Genomic DNA, 14,232 nt, shown 5'->3' with positions numbered 1-14,232 from the left:
CCATCCACCAACGGTCCCAAAAATTTGCACGTATGGCGTCATTTGTGCACCATTTAATCGATAGTTTGATTTTTTTTGGGTCAACTGGTATACCCATTTTTGGGTTAGCAAAAAGGCTTGCCAAATCATCTTTGGTTATGTTGAGGGCCACGACCTCATTATAATCCAAACCATCATCAAACATCTGGTGCATTTCATGACGCCAACGAAGAGCGGCATTTTGTTGGTTTGTAAGAGTTTCAATGTTATCCACTATGGTGTTTAACGTGGATAACATAGGTGCCAGTGCAGGTACATTATTGTATGTTCTATGCAAACCTCTCAACTCAGTGAGATTTTCATTTATCAAATCCTCGATTCGAGGAGGGTTTTGAGGAGGTAGAGGATCATTTGGTAGACAGTTTTGTGGGGATACTAGATCGTTTGGTGGTGGGTTGCGAGGAATATTATTCCCTGCCTCAGTGTCATCATTTTGATCAGCCATTCCTATTGAATTGAAAAATGTAATATATATTAAAAAAAAATCTAAATTTTAACCATTTTTGTCAAAAAAACCCTAGATTCAACTAAAACAAACAAAATCTTGTTAAAATCTATTAAATTTAGGTTAAAAATGAGTCAGGGGGGGGGGGGGGAATACCTGATATCTAATATCTGATTTCCTATCTGATATCTGATTTATTATCTAATATCCGATTTGACTGGCCCAAATTCGCGTGAAAATAAGGGCCGCGGGTTTGTGATTTTGTGTTTAATCCATGCACAGGTATCAGATATCCAATATTATATCAAATATTTGATATTATAATATATATAATATAACATATATATTACATTTTATATATTTTTATATTATATTTTATATTTATTATATTAATTTACTATATATTATAATATAAAATATTATTATTATACTATATTATTATAATTTATAATATATTATACTTTTTTATTATATATATATTATATTACATTACTATATATTATAATATATGAAATATTATATTATATTATTATGATATAATATGTTATTATAATATTATACAATTATAATATAATAATAATAATATTATTATATTATAGTATAATAATTATTATAATAATAATATTATTATAATATAATAGTATGATATATTATTTAATATTATTATTATTATTTTATATCAATAATAATAATATTAAATAATATATCATACTATTATATGATTTTAATTATTAGTCAGATATTGGATTTAAAATCGGATATCCGATATGATATCGGATATCTGATAAGGCTCGGCTTAACCTTCCAGGTTTGGTTCCTGGATAGGTAAAAAAAAGTCAGAGCGGATTTTGAAGCGCTTTTAGGCGTCTTCAAACTCTTTTTTTTTCACATCGCCACTTTTTGGCACACCATGATCCTGCACATACCCACCATCATGTTCTCCTTTTCCATGTCTGGCCTCAAAACAACTCCACATATGTTGGATATTAGTTTTCCTATGTGTCCTACTCAACCATTAGAACATTCTATATTTCTTGAATTATCTTAGATAATTATCTAACCATATCCAATGTTGTATCATTTGAATTTGTCTCGCACTTAAATTATCATAAAAGACCTTGAAAGAATATTGGACAAATTCAAATGAATGAAGTTCATTATCACTCATATAGAAATGATACTCTCTCAATATTTTTTCATCATCCTCTATACTATTAGGTGGATGCCTATAAACTATATGAACAGAATTGCTACTTGCATTGAATTATAATATTGCACTTGTACCTAATCTTATAGTGCAAGTGTGTAGTTCTCTACAAAGTCAAGAACTAAAAGTATAGCACCAATTGGAAAAGTATTCTTACATATGCAAAATTGTCCATCAAGCCATCTAGCATAGTGAGAGTGTTTAACATATTTTGGTATGATCAAACTCTTAAACTAATCCATAAATGCATGACAACTAACTTTATCTATAACGAGATCACACCTTCTTCCAATCTTCCCATCCTTTAATGGATATTCAATAGTTTTGAATCTTTTTACATCAACTAATTGTTTTCCAAAAGTAGTAAAACATGCAATCATTCATCTAAAGAAGAAATATTACCACACATACCACATGTACTAGAAAGACATGCATTGAAAAGAAAATATTGGTCATTAGATGGCTTACAAAAAAAACCTAATATAAAATCCTTTATAGTTTGAGGTGGTATTTGTATACCACATGCCTGCAACATTTCTTTACTATGCATGCTATCACATATAGATAGAAATACATAACAATGGTAACAAAATTGAACATGAGTTTTACAACATGTCATTCTTTCCTTGTTAATCCTTACATAGCATGGCTTACACTTTTCAAAAGATCTTTGACTAATAGTAATAGTTAACACCTTATCATCTAAAATTTTTCTAAACAATTCAGTTTGATTCATGTCCAAAAGGTGTATAGGATGTGGATAATGTATTTTTGAGCCAACTCTCAATTTAAAAACATCTCTTAAATTAGGTGATACTCTTGTCTTATCATGCCAACAAATTTCAACCAAAATTTTGACTTCACTAGTAATTTTCATATCAGATCTCAGGAGTCACCACTAAAAGTCCACAAACTATTTGTTGGAACACATTCAAAGTTAACCCTTCTCTTTACAATTGTTTCTAAAGTTTTATGACTCACATTAAGATATCCACTTATATTACTAATCAATATTTTGTTAGTAGTTGATTTGTTAACTAAAGCTATTGTTATTGCTCATCGTGTTGCATTCTTATCTTTAGAGCAACTTCTCTTTCTGATAACATCAAAGGCACTACCAAAAATGGATACAACTCATTTTAAAGACTCATTTTTATTCTTGGGTTTTGCATACATTCCTAAACTTTCATTACTTTTCACATTTTAGACATTTTAATTATTTGCAACATCAATTAACATTGAAAGCTAAATTTCTTATTATAAAAAAAATGTCCATATAATCTATTAGCATGTGTCCTAATCTATCACCAAAAAACCAATCCATGAAGATTATCTAGCACATCATTGAAAAAATGAAAATTATGCTCACACACTTTAGTACATTCAAACATGTTTTTTTAGTACTTGGTGTTTCCATGTCTACATTCATACCATTTTTATTTTCAATTGGCATTTCATTTTCAATGTTATTTGGAATTTGAATCTCATTTTCATTTTTTCTTGGTATTTCTTTTGGGGCTTGCATTTCCATTGGAGTTTGTTGTGCATGATCATTTGACAATCTATTCTCATGAAGAAAACCTAAATCATTTAAATCATAACTTGCTTCTACAAAATCAGCAATGTCATCTTGATCAAAAACTCTAGGGTTTGGAGACATACTTGTATTGAATGTTTGATTAGAATGTGCACCTAAATCTCCTTATATTGGGTTCTATTCTTCAGCCTCTTCATCCATTGTGGTGTCCTCAATGTCTTTCTCTTTTGAAACAATATTTGAAATTGAAGACCCAATACTACTCAGCTATCTAATTCTTTGTCTTCTCTCTCATTGATGTTGTGCTTCATTCTCTTTGTTTGTTGCAATCTCCTCATTTGTCAAAACTTTTATTTTCTTCTTTATTCATTTGTTTGATCCCATGTTTGCACCAGTTTTGAATTCAAATCAATATCTTACAAATTGTAGAAGATGACATGAAAACAAAATAATTGTGACAACTTTTTTTTGTCATAGCTTGAAATTGTCAATCAATCATTGCAATGATTGATAAGTTCTTTGTGGGTCATCTTTTGTGGCCCAACAAGTACTTAACAATCAAACACCCAGTTTTTAAACAATTGGGTACCCAATTTTAAAATGGGCACCCAATATTTAAACAATTGGGTACCCAATTATTTAAATTATTAGGTACCCAATTGGGCACCTAATTTTTAAATAATCGGGTACCAAATTGTTTAAATATTGGGTACCTGATTCCTATAATGACTAAATTATAACTGGGCACTTGATTCTAATGCCATGGGTGGGAATTTCTCTTTGACATCAGGGTTTTCCTTGGGGAAAGGCATGGCATAGGCTTGGCAAGACCAAGCCCATGCCTTTATGTATCAAATTTTGACTAAGGCAATTAATCGACAATTTTAGGAATTTTTATAATTTTTATACGGTCTTCCCCCATTGAATTTTTTGACAAAATAAAAATCCATTATAGGTCTTACTGTTTTGATATCAAAAATGTAAATTTTATAGTGTTATGAGTTCATTTTCTATTTTTGTATTATTTATTAATTAAAAGTATCTCTTAAACATAAAATAGTGAGATTTACTAAAACTTTAATAACTTTTTAAATTTAATTCATATTTCTTAAATTAATTTACATGTCATCAATATTCACACAACTCTTTTGAAGTTTTAAAAAAAATCCAAAAAAGTTAAATTTTGATTAAATTATGGTGTCCATACATGAGATATTTTAGAAATTAGCTCAATCGTCAATTAAAAATTAATAATAATAAAAATATTGACTAATTAATTAAAGAATATTATTCTCATCAATCTTTGGTGTATCAGGTAACTTATATTAAAAGGATTCACAAAAAATCATTTAGTTGTGTCAAATTATGGTGTCCGTACACGAGTCTATTATGGTCCTAAAATAAGCATTTTGAAAAAGTGGTTTTAAAAGATCCATACCAAAAAAATAATCTATCATATGGGTATACAAATAAATTACATATTCAAAAAGAAAATTTCTAGCACTACATTTTTTATTTCCAAATTATTTTTTATATTTAATCTCTAAATGCCTCAAATTTTGGCATCAATTGACAAAATATATTGCAAAAATAGGAAAAAAAATTCTAGTTTTTGGCCAAAAGTGAGACCCAACTTCTTGCACTGACTCCAATTTTTATCATTTTAGGAAGATTTGACTATTGTATGAGAGTGCTTCAATTGGTGACAATAGTGTAGTGTTTTGAAATCAATTTGTGGCACAAACACACATCTTCAAGCAATTGGACAAGGGACAAAGCAACTTTGATAATACAAACACTTGGAAGATCTTAAAGTAAAACTCCTATTAAGACTTATGTCATGTGTATGTTCAATAGATTTCCACTGGTCTAGCACAAATTGAAAACACACCAAGCAATATCTACCTAAAGTTCATAGTTCATTACTCAATACCTTGGCCCATACTTGATGCACACTCACCTCACACAAAGAGGTTTCCCACAATAATTATTGGATTTTTCATGGAAGTTTTATTAACACAACCATAGGGACACATATGGTGAGTTTAAATTTTTTTGTTGATATGGGTAGTCTACTAGGATCAATCCTTGCACCAATATATTGAGTACCTAAAAAGGATGGCCTCTAAATCCTTGTGGTCATAAGAGCACCTTAAGCATACCCACCTAGTGATTTTTGCATGGTCCCAATCCCACAAGTAATATCACTAGGTGATGTTAAGTGTTAAATCCCCCAAGGCTTTGGCCATTATCAAGGGATTTATGATTATAATGGGTTAGGTTAGCTAGGTTTTTCTTGTTCCCATTTTGGGTTATTCCTAGTGGTATCTTTCCACCAATAGTAGGCCCTCTAGAAGTATAAATTTCACTAGGAGATTTAACAAAATGGATCTACTCCAAGGAGGTCAATATTTCAGATTCACCCTTTAGGTGAAGATCATTCTCTCCTACTCCATAATGTTTCCATCAAACATGCCATACAAGTTAATTAAAACCACTAAAGAATGGATTATCCCACCTACTTTCATGATTCAATTAAGGGTCAAGATTCTTGATTCACCTAAAAGGTGAAGAGTATGCTCTCCTACTAACAATGAACCCCTACTTGTAAGTTTTTTGTGCCTAATGAAAAAGAACAACTAGTTCATTATCGCACTTGAAAATGAAAAAAGACACAATTTTTTCTAGTTTGGGAAGCCTTGCAGAAAATGTTTATAGCCCTTTTTTTATTACAAGTTTTCTCTTTCAGAAAAGAAAGCAATAGAACCTATAAATCAAGCATAAGGGTGCAACAAGGTTAGTAAAATCTGAAATATACCCTCCAAAACCACTTGTTAGGATTCTTAGCAAACTAGAAATCTCGAATGAAAACATTTAAAGACTAAAAATGCAAACTAAGAAGCCAAGTAGCTAACTGAAATAGACTAGGTGATACTTCTGGCTACAACCAAATCATACGATACTTCCTTGTATGCCCAAGTGATAGTTCTATTTGGTGTTATACTCTACACCAAATAGTGTAGGACAAAAGGGTGACAGAATACACATAGTCAATAGGATAGAAAAATTGGAAGTGTATTGTATCATTATTAGAGAAAGTACCATATGATACTTGAAAGTATCAAATGTTATTTCTGTGTGAAAAAATAATTCTTGAAACAAAAAGTAGATAAAGGGACCAAAATGCAGAAATATGAGATAGACAAGGTTGTCTAGCCCCACAGTGGGAGCAAAAATGTGCGATAGAAATGTGTCACACTTCTATAAACCCTTATTATTGAGAATACCCATGATGAAGAGTGCCTCAAGAGGTGGCTTATATATTTCTATCTATAATGTACAGAGGCAATGGGATGATGGTTCTCAAATGAACCTAGCTTATGCAACCCTTACAAGGTGCACCATAGAATGGAAGACTCAAATATGGGAGAAAAAGTGTTAGCATCCAAGAATCACTAAGCATTGCAATAAAAATGCAAGCTAAACTAGAATGACTAGGAATATTGAAACTTAATATAACAAGAAGAAATTTCTATAGATCCCCCTATTTAGACTAGGTGAGATATTCTAAGTCATAAAGAAAACTAAGCTACATGGAAGTATGCCATGATGCAAGTATGTGGGATGAAAGTGTGTGAATGCAAGTGAAAGAATGCTCCAAGTTCTCCAAAGCTCCAAGGTCACCTAGAAATCTTGCATCATAATGTTATTACAAAGTATAAGAGATCAAAAATAAGGAGAGAGCCCTCTATTTTAAAGAAAAATGAATGGTTGAGATTAAGAGCCAAGAGAGGTTTAATCAAGGGTGGATGATGAATATTGAGTGATCCATGTGCACAAGAATATCACCTAGTCAAGATCGATGGTGGAGTTCAAAAAGGTGAGAGATGTGTGGAGGAGAATGAAGATTCCATCCACTTTGGAAAGTGTTCCCCTCATGTGAGACAAAACACCTTTTCTTTTTGTATAGTCTTAAAATGGAAGCACTTCCATGCTAAGAGTGTTTAGCCCTCCAAGAAAGTGGTTTGGGGTCATGTAAAGCACCTTGAATGGGTCTTTGCATGGATCTAGCTATTTCCCCTTCTCTCTCTCTCTCTCTCTCTCTCTCTCTCTCTCTCTCTCTCTCTCTCTCTCTCTCTCTCTCTCTCTATTTCTAGCCTATTTCTAACAACTTGCTATGTGAAATTGAAGACTTTGACTTCTGGGTCAAGGTCAATCTTGACCCTAACCTAGGGCAAGGTTGACCTCATCCCTAACCATAGGTTCATTTTTCAATTTTCAAAAGTTATGGGATCTTGAGCTTTAGAAAGTTTCTATTCCCACTTCTCGGTTGGTTGTTTCGGGTTTCACAATGGTAGACTCTTAAATTACATTTCATCTAGCTCTATTCCTATGGATTAAGGTTAAATTAGATTTAATGCTCCAATGGTGGCCTTCTCTAGGAGTTAGTGCCCTAGATCTCTATATAAGAAAGCCTTCTTCCCTCATTTTGACATCTAAAATCAATCCACTATCTATGGAAAAAGTTATTATCTACAATCCACACATGTCCACAAGTTATCCATATTTTATGAGCACAGTCACCTTCATGAAGTGAAGTTCTACTATCTATCAAGCATTCAAGCAATCAAGAATTCAAGTGTTCAAGCATCCAATTCATCAAGGAGATCCATTGTTAGCCATTGAAGGATTCAATCTCTATGGAGCCCTCTTGTTGAATATTATTCATCCAATCCTTCTTCTATGCAAAGATATATTCAAGATTGGTGTTGAAGATCTAATGCCATTGATTTGAGACATCCTACTTACATTTGGAGCATCCGTACTTGTGGATTCAAGGATTCAAATCCTCAACAAGGATTTCAATATAAGCAAGGTGAATTGTTGCATTTACTTTGTTTGCATATATTGCAATTTCAATTAAATTTCAAGGTTGATTCTAAACTAAGGTTTGACCAAGGAAAACCCCCCATCCAAAAAAAAAAAACCATTTTTATTGAACATACGAGTGTGGAAAAATTAATTGAAGAGAAAATTCGGATATCCTTTTCATTGAACTTTGTGAGATCTATGAACATAAAATTCGTCGGAGGAGTCCAAGTCAAGGTTGACCTTTCTGGGTACAATTTTGCCCCAAGGTAAGATTGTGCCCCACTATTAGGGTCAAGGTCAACCTCCCTTCAAAAAGACAAAAGATTTTTGGGTTTTCTCCGTCTTGACATTTCTAGTCTAGAATGACTTGTAGATTTTCCAAAAATTGTATATAGGCATTAGAAAAAAACACTTTCTAGATTCAAGGTTAGTATTTTTCTTTTTATCTATTTCAAGATTTAAGCACATACTCCTCATAATAGAAAGACCCTTTAAATCTCCTCTCTCCCTATTCTCCATCACATGATCCATTTCTGCATTGATCACTTTCTTGTGCTTAATCAATTTGGATCATCCCCATTGAAAATATGGTTAAGAGAGAAAACCTTATTTTTTTTCTATTCATTTTGGTGAACTCGACATGATTTCCCTCTTTTATTTCTTAGAATTATATTCCCTATTGTTTTTTGTGGTGTTATATTTCATTTCATATTTGTTGGGTCTTTTCTTGCATTAAGATTAGATTTAGTTTATGCTCTTGTATTTTAAAATTCAAACATACAAAAAAAAAATTACAATTTTTTTTCCAAAATACAAAAATATTTATGCTTTATATTTTCTTAGTTTAGTTCATTTACATCGCATTGGTTTATGAGCTTTATTACTTCTAGTCCTACTTCTCATCTTAGGGTTAGATGTAGTCATAAACTTATGGGTACCTTTGAGCCTAGGTCTTCTTCTCCTTTCCTTAGGATTTCAAATGAAATTTTGATTCTTCTTGAATCTAATCCTCTTATGGAGATAAAATATTCTCACTCATCTCATGATGAGGATGATGCTTTATGATTTACTCCTAAACAAGTCCAAAATCTTTCAAACAAACTTGATAAAATGGGTAATTGGCTTCTTCAAGAAAACCATAATCAAGATTTTTTCAAGCTTTTGAGGCTCTTAAGAAAGTTCTTTGTGATAGTGACCAAGGTGTTAATCTCTTGCGTGGTATTACTCACCTTTTGCATAGCTCAAGAGGCCCAAGATTTAGGGTTGTTTCCTCCTATCACTAGTGTCAAACCTTCTTCTTTTGCTCTTCCTAGTGTTCTTACTTATACACCTTTGGTGACTGTGATGGTTCCCTCAATCCTTATGAGTGTTCCTCCTATGTCCCTCCCTATATCACTACCTTCTTATCATATTGTTCCTTTTACTTATTCTACTCCTATGCCAACTGTAGTTCGTAGTGTTCCTCTAGTTGTCTTTTCCATTCCTAGAGCTTCTTACACTTACCCAGTGTTTCTAATGCTTCTATTCCTCCTATTTCTTCTCATGATTCTGCAATTATGAGTTTGGCTCAAACCATGTCATCTTTACAACAAAAAATTGTCTCTTTAACTCAAAACAAACTCTTGATTAGAGGATTTTAGCTAAGTTATTTGCTCAAAAATTTCATGACAAGGCTTAACAATGGTTTTGTACTTTGACTTATTATTCTATTCATTTATTTCCTCAACTTGCTAATGATTTTATTCAACAATTTCAAAAAAAAAAAATCCTACAAGTGTCTTTGACTAATTTGATGCATTTTAAACAAAATTCTAAAGAAAAATTGACTGAATTTATTGTTAGATTTAAGAATTTGCATGCTTAAATTTCCTATCATGTTCTTGATATTGATATTCAAGATATGTTTATTTCAAATTTACAAAAGAATATTAGAGATAAGATTTTGCTTACTGAATTTACTTCTTTTCAACAAATTTGTGCAACGCTTCATCGCTATCAATTACAAGTGAGTCAATTTGAGAGCACCACTTCAATTGCTCCTATTCCTATTGATAAAAGTGATGCTACTCCTAATCCAAATAAAGTTAAAAAATTCAACAACTATGTCAAGTTAAATAAATAAGAAAATGTAGTCACTAATCAAGTTGTTATTGCATCTCACAATGCCACTTTTACATTAATTGCTTTTCTATTGAATTTCACATTTACTCCTCTCTCTAAATTTTTACATTCTATTATGAATAGGTTGTTATATACTAATATGATTACTTTACCTCCTATTCAACCTCTTTTACCTACTACAATGGTGGCTAAAGTTTTTCATCTAAAATATTTTTTCAATATCATCGCCAAAATGGTCATGATACTGAGAAATGTTATTCTTTAAAACATAAGGTTCATGACTTAATTTATTCTAATATTTTATCCATTGATAATTCTGATGGTAGTGGGAATAAGTCAGTTTCTCCTACTAATCAAAATATACAAATCTATATGAATCGTTTACCTACACATGATACTAATATTATTGCTTAGTCATCTTCTGTGGATATTGTAAATGATTCAAAGATGAATGCTCTTAATCATGTGGTTAATCAAGTGGAGCATGTGGTTCAATCTATATCTCCACCTCAACCTCAACCTCTACTTCAATCTCAAGTTTTAGCTCCACCTCAACTAAAACCTAAGCCTGAATTGAAGCCTCAATTTAAACCTTGACAACAACCTAAGAAAAAATGACCTTGGGAATTTTTGATTACCTTTGATGATTTTGAAACTATTAAATCTCCTAATGGTCCCCTTTATATTTATGCTAAGATTGTTGAGAAACCCACTTGTAGTTGTCATGTTAATCCTACCTCCTTAGTCAATGTTATTATAGAAGAAAATATTTTTATGAAAATTTTGTAATGTGATTTTTATGATAAATTGGATGTGTGGATTCAAACTTGTAATATTTTTCTTTATAAATCATTTGGTTCTATTGATTTACCAGTTCAACTTTGTGAAAAGATTGTCAACACCACCTTTTTTGGTGTCCCTACTTCTGAACAGTTTCAAATTAAGCTTGGTTTACCATGGTTAAATTCCATGCATGATGTTGCTTCATCTATTCATAAGTGTCTAAAGTCTTTTTACGATAATGAAGTGAAGACAGTTAATCATAGTTTATATCATACCTCTAGGCCCAAGGATTCTACTACCATTGATTTCTTTTGGCCTTCATTACGTAATTCATGTCCTTTTCAACCTGGTCATCTTTTCCATTTATATCAAGTCTATAAGCATTGTAAGATTCTCAAGTTAAGTTTAGCTCCTAAGGATCTTAACCATGGTCTTTTGCCTACACCTTCCATACCTCCTTTATCTATGGCTTCTAGTATTGGATAAAATTGTTAATTGTGTATTATCTTTGATGTTACACAAATGTCATATTAGTCATCAAACAGAGTCTACCAAGCTTAGATGATCAACAAAGCAATTTACAGTGTCTACTGAATGTTCCTGGACATTACTCAGTAAAGTTAATATTCACTGAGCTCACTCGGGCATCAAAAGATTTTGTAACAGAAAGTTAGTATTAACCAAGCTCCCAAGGTTAACAAAGAAAAGTTAATATTCACTGAGCTCACTCGGGCATAAAAGGATTTTGTAATAGAAAGTTAGTATTAACCAAGCTCCCAAGGTTAACAAAGAAAAGTTAATGTTTACCGAGCTCACTCAAGCATCAAAGGATTTTGTAATAGAAAGTTAGTATTAACCGAGCTCCCAAGGTTAACAAAGAAAAGTTAATGTTTACTGAGCTCACTCGGGCATCAAAAGGATTTTGTAATAGAAATTATTAATTGAGCTCCCAAGGTTAACAAAAAAAATTTAGTGTTAACCGAGCTCCCAAGGTTAACAAAGAAAAGTTAATGTCTACCGAGCTCACTCAGTTATCAAAGAAAATGTGGCAGAGAGTTAGCTTCTATCGAGCTCACAAGGTCAGCAAAGGAAGGTCAGTGCTAACTGAGTTCACTCGATCTCCAAAATATTTTTACAGGATTTGCAGTGTTTACTAAGCCTCAGCTGGTTAACACTAGAAACCCATTCTGGAGCAGTGGTCATCGAGCTGGGTCGGCCAACGAAGGATTTTATTATTTTAATATTAAGTTCAATTTTTTCATGCAGCTGACTGATGTAATGATTTTTTCAGTTGGTGTAACTTATATTTGAGTTGACTTAATAATTTGAAAGGTATATATTTAGATGTTCAAGTTGTGAATTAAAGTGTCTGTCAAATACATGGATGAGGATGGAATAAGCGAATATTAAGTGAATTCTGATGAAGGATTAGATATCCTAGAAGAGCTGCAAAGTTGTATTCAATCAGTAAAGATCTAGTGAAGCCGAACAAAGATCTGTAATCAGCAAAAGATAAGTTGTATATCATTAAATTCACCTCATTGTTTCTTTCTAATCATTGTAATAGTGAATCTAGAATCTCTTAACAGAGTTGGTTTAATAGCCATTTTGTAAATCCTCTAACAAGGTGACAATTCAGTTGAATTGTTCTAAAGACCTCTAACTAGGCCACTCCTAACAGGGTGATTAAATCCTCTAACAAGGTCACACCTAACAGTGTGCATTGTAACCTTTAAAAGGTTTGACACCTAATAGGGCTCACTTCAGAAGAGTGAAAATTGGTAACTAGTTACTTGGTGGTTTTTTCCATATTGAGTTTCCACGTTAAATTTGGTGTCTTTTGTGTTCGTTTATTTTAACCTTTGCAAGCATAATAATAACTATGAATGCTAGATAATTAGTAATTAGTTAACCTACCGAGTTACAATATTCCTACACTATTTACTGAGTATTAGTAGTAAGTAAATATTATAGACATCTAAGGGATTTTTAAAACTATTTTTGTGGTGACTGTTCACCCCTCCCCTCTCAGTTACTTCATCTATATTTCTAACAATTGGTATCAGAGCTTTTGGTGCTTGTAGGACAAGATTTAGAGGATTTAAGTCAAAGATCAGGATGTCTTAAAAGAGAGAAATTCTAAGACTTAACAGGGACAACTTCTTAACATGGAAAGGGTTGATGAGACTTCATCTAGCTTCTATTGGAGATACAAGACTAAAATACTTTCACAAAAAATATGCAGAAGCAGCTGGTACACTATCTGTCAATGATATTGCTGAAAAGAAGACCCACAACATCATGATGATAGATATAGAATCTGCTTTGAGTTATGAAGAATTTGATGACATCAAGGACTGCAAATCTATTTTTGAAATGTGGAAAAAATTGAAAGAAATCTATGGAGGAGATGATAATGTAAGAAGAGCCAAAGTAGAAAGTCTAAGAGGACAATTTGATCAGATGAGGATGAGAGAGGATGAAAACATTGCAACATATGTTGAAAGAGTCAAAGCATGTATCAGTTCAATCAAAGCATCTGGAGGAGATATCAAGGAGGAGATAGTTATAAGTAAAGCTCTTAGAACTCTACTTCCCATTTATGCAATCAGAGTTTCTGCAATTCAAGAAAGAAGATGTGAAGCAAATCATAAGATAAATCTAGAGACCATAGTTGGAAGATTAATTGCATTTGAACTAGACAACTTTGACAACTATGTTCCAGCTTCCAAAAATATTGAATCAGAATTTGAAGCCAAGCTTTCACTCAAGGAGAAAAGTAAAAAGAAAAAGGAATCTCAGTCAAAAAGTGAAGATGAATCAGACCAAAGTTCAAACAGTGATCCTGAGGTGATTGAAGCTCTACTAGCAAGAAAATATTCTAGAGGCAGAGGAAAATATAAAGGTAAAGTTCCTCTAATCTATTTTTCATGTGAAAAAATTGGTCATATTACTGCTAGGTGCCCAAACAAGTAGAACAAAGATGAGAAGAAAGGTTACAAGTACAATAGCAAGAAAGACTTCAAATCATTCAAGGATAAAGGTAAGAAAACATGTTTTATGGCTAAAATTCTAATGATTCTAATGATGAAGAAGAAGATGAAATCGTCTATATTGCTGTGAAAGATGAGTTTGATAATGAGGAGGAAATGGCACTCATTTTTCATATGAGCAAAAATGATACATGGATCATAGATAGTGGTTGTTCTAATCACATGACTGGTGATA

Source organism: Cupressus sempervirens, chromosome 9 (assembly GCF_028749045.1).
Source record: "Cupressus sempervirens isolate cs-2001-9-10 chromosome 9, ASM2874904v1, whole genome shotgun sequence".
NCBI classification, from domain to species: domain Eukaryota; kingdom Viridiplantae; phylum Streptophyta; class Pinopsida; order Cupressales; family Cupressaceae; genus Cupressus; species Cupressus sempervirens.
This window is presented reverse-complemented; position numbering follows the sequence as displayed.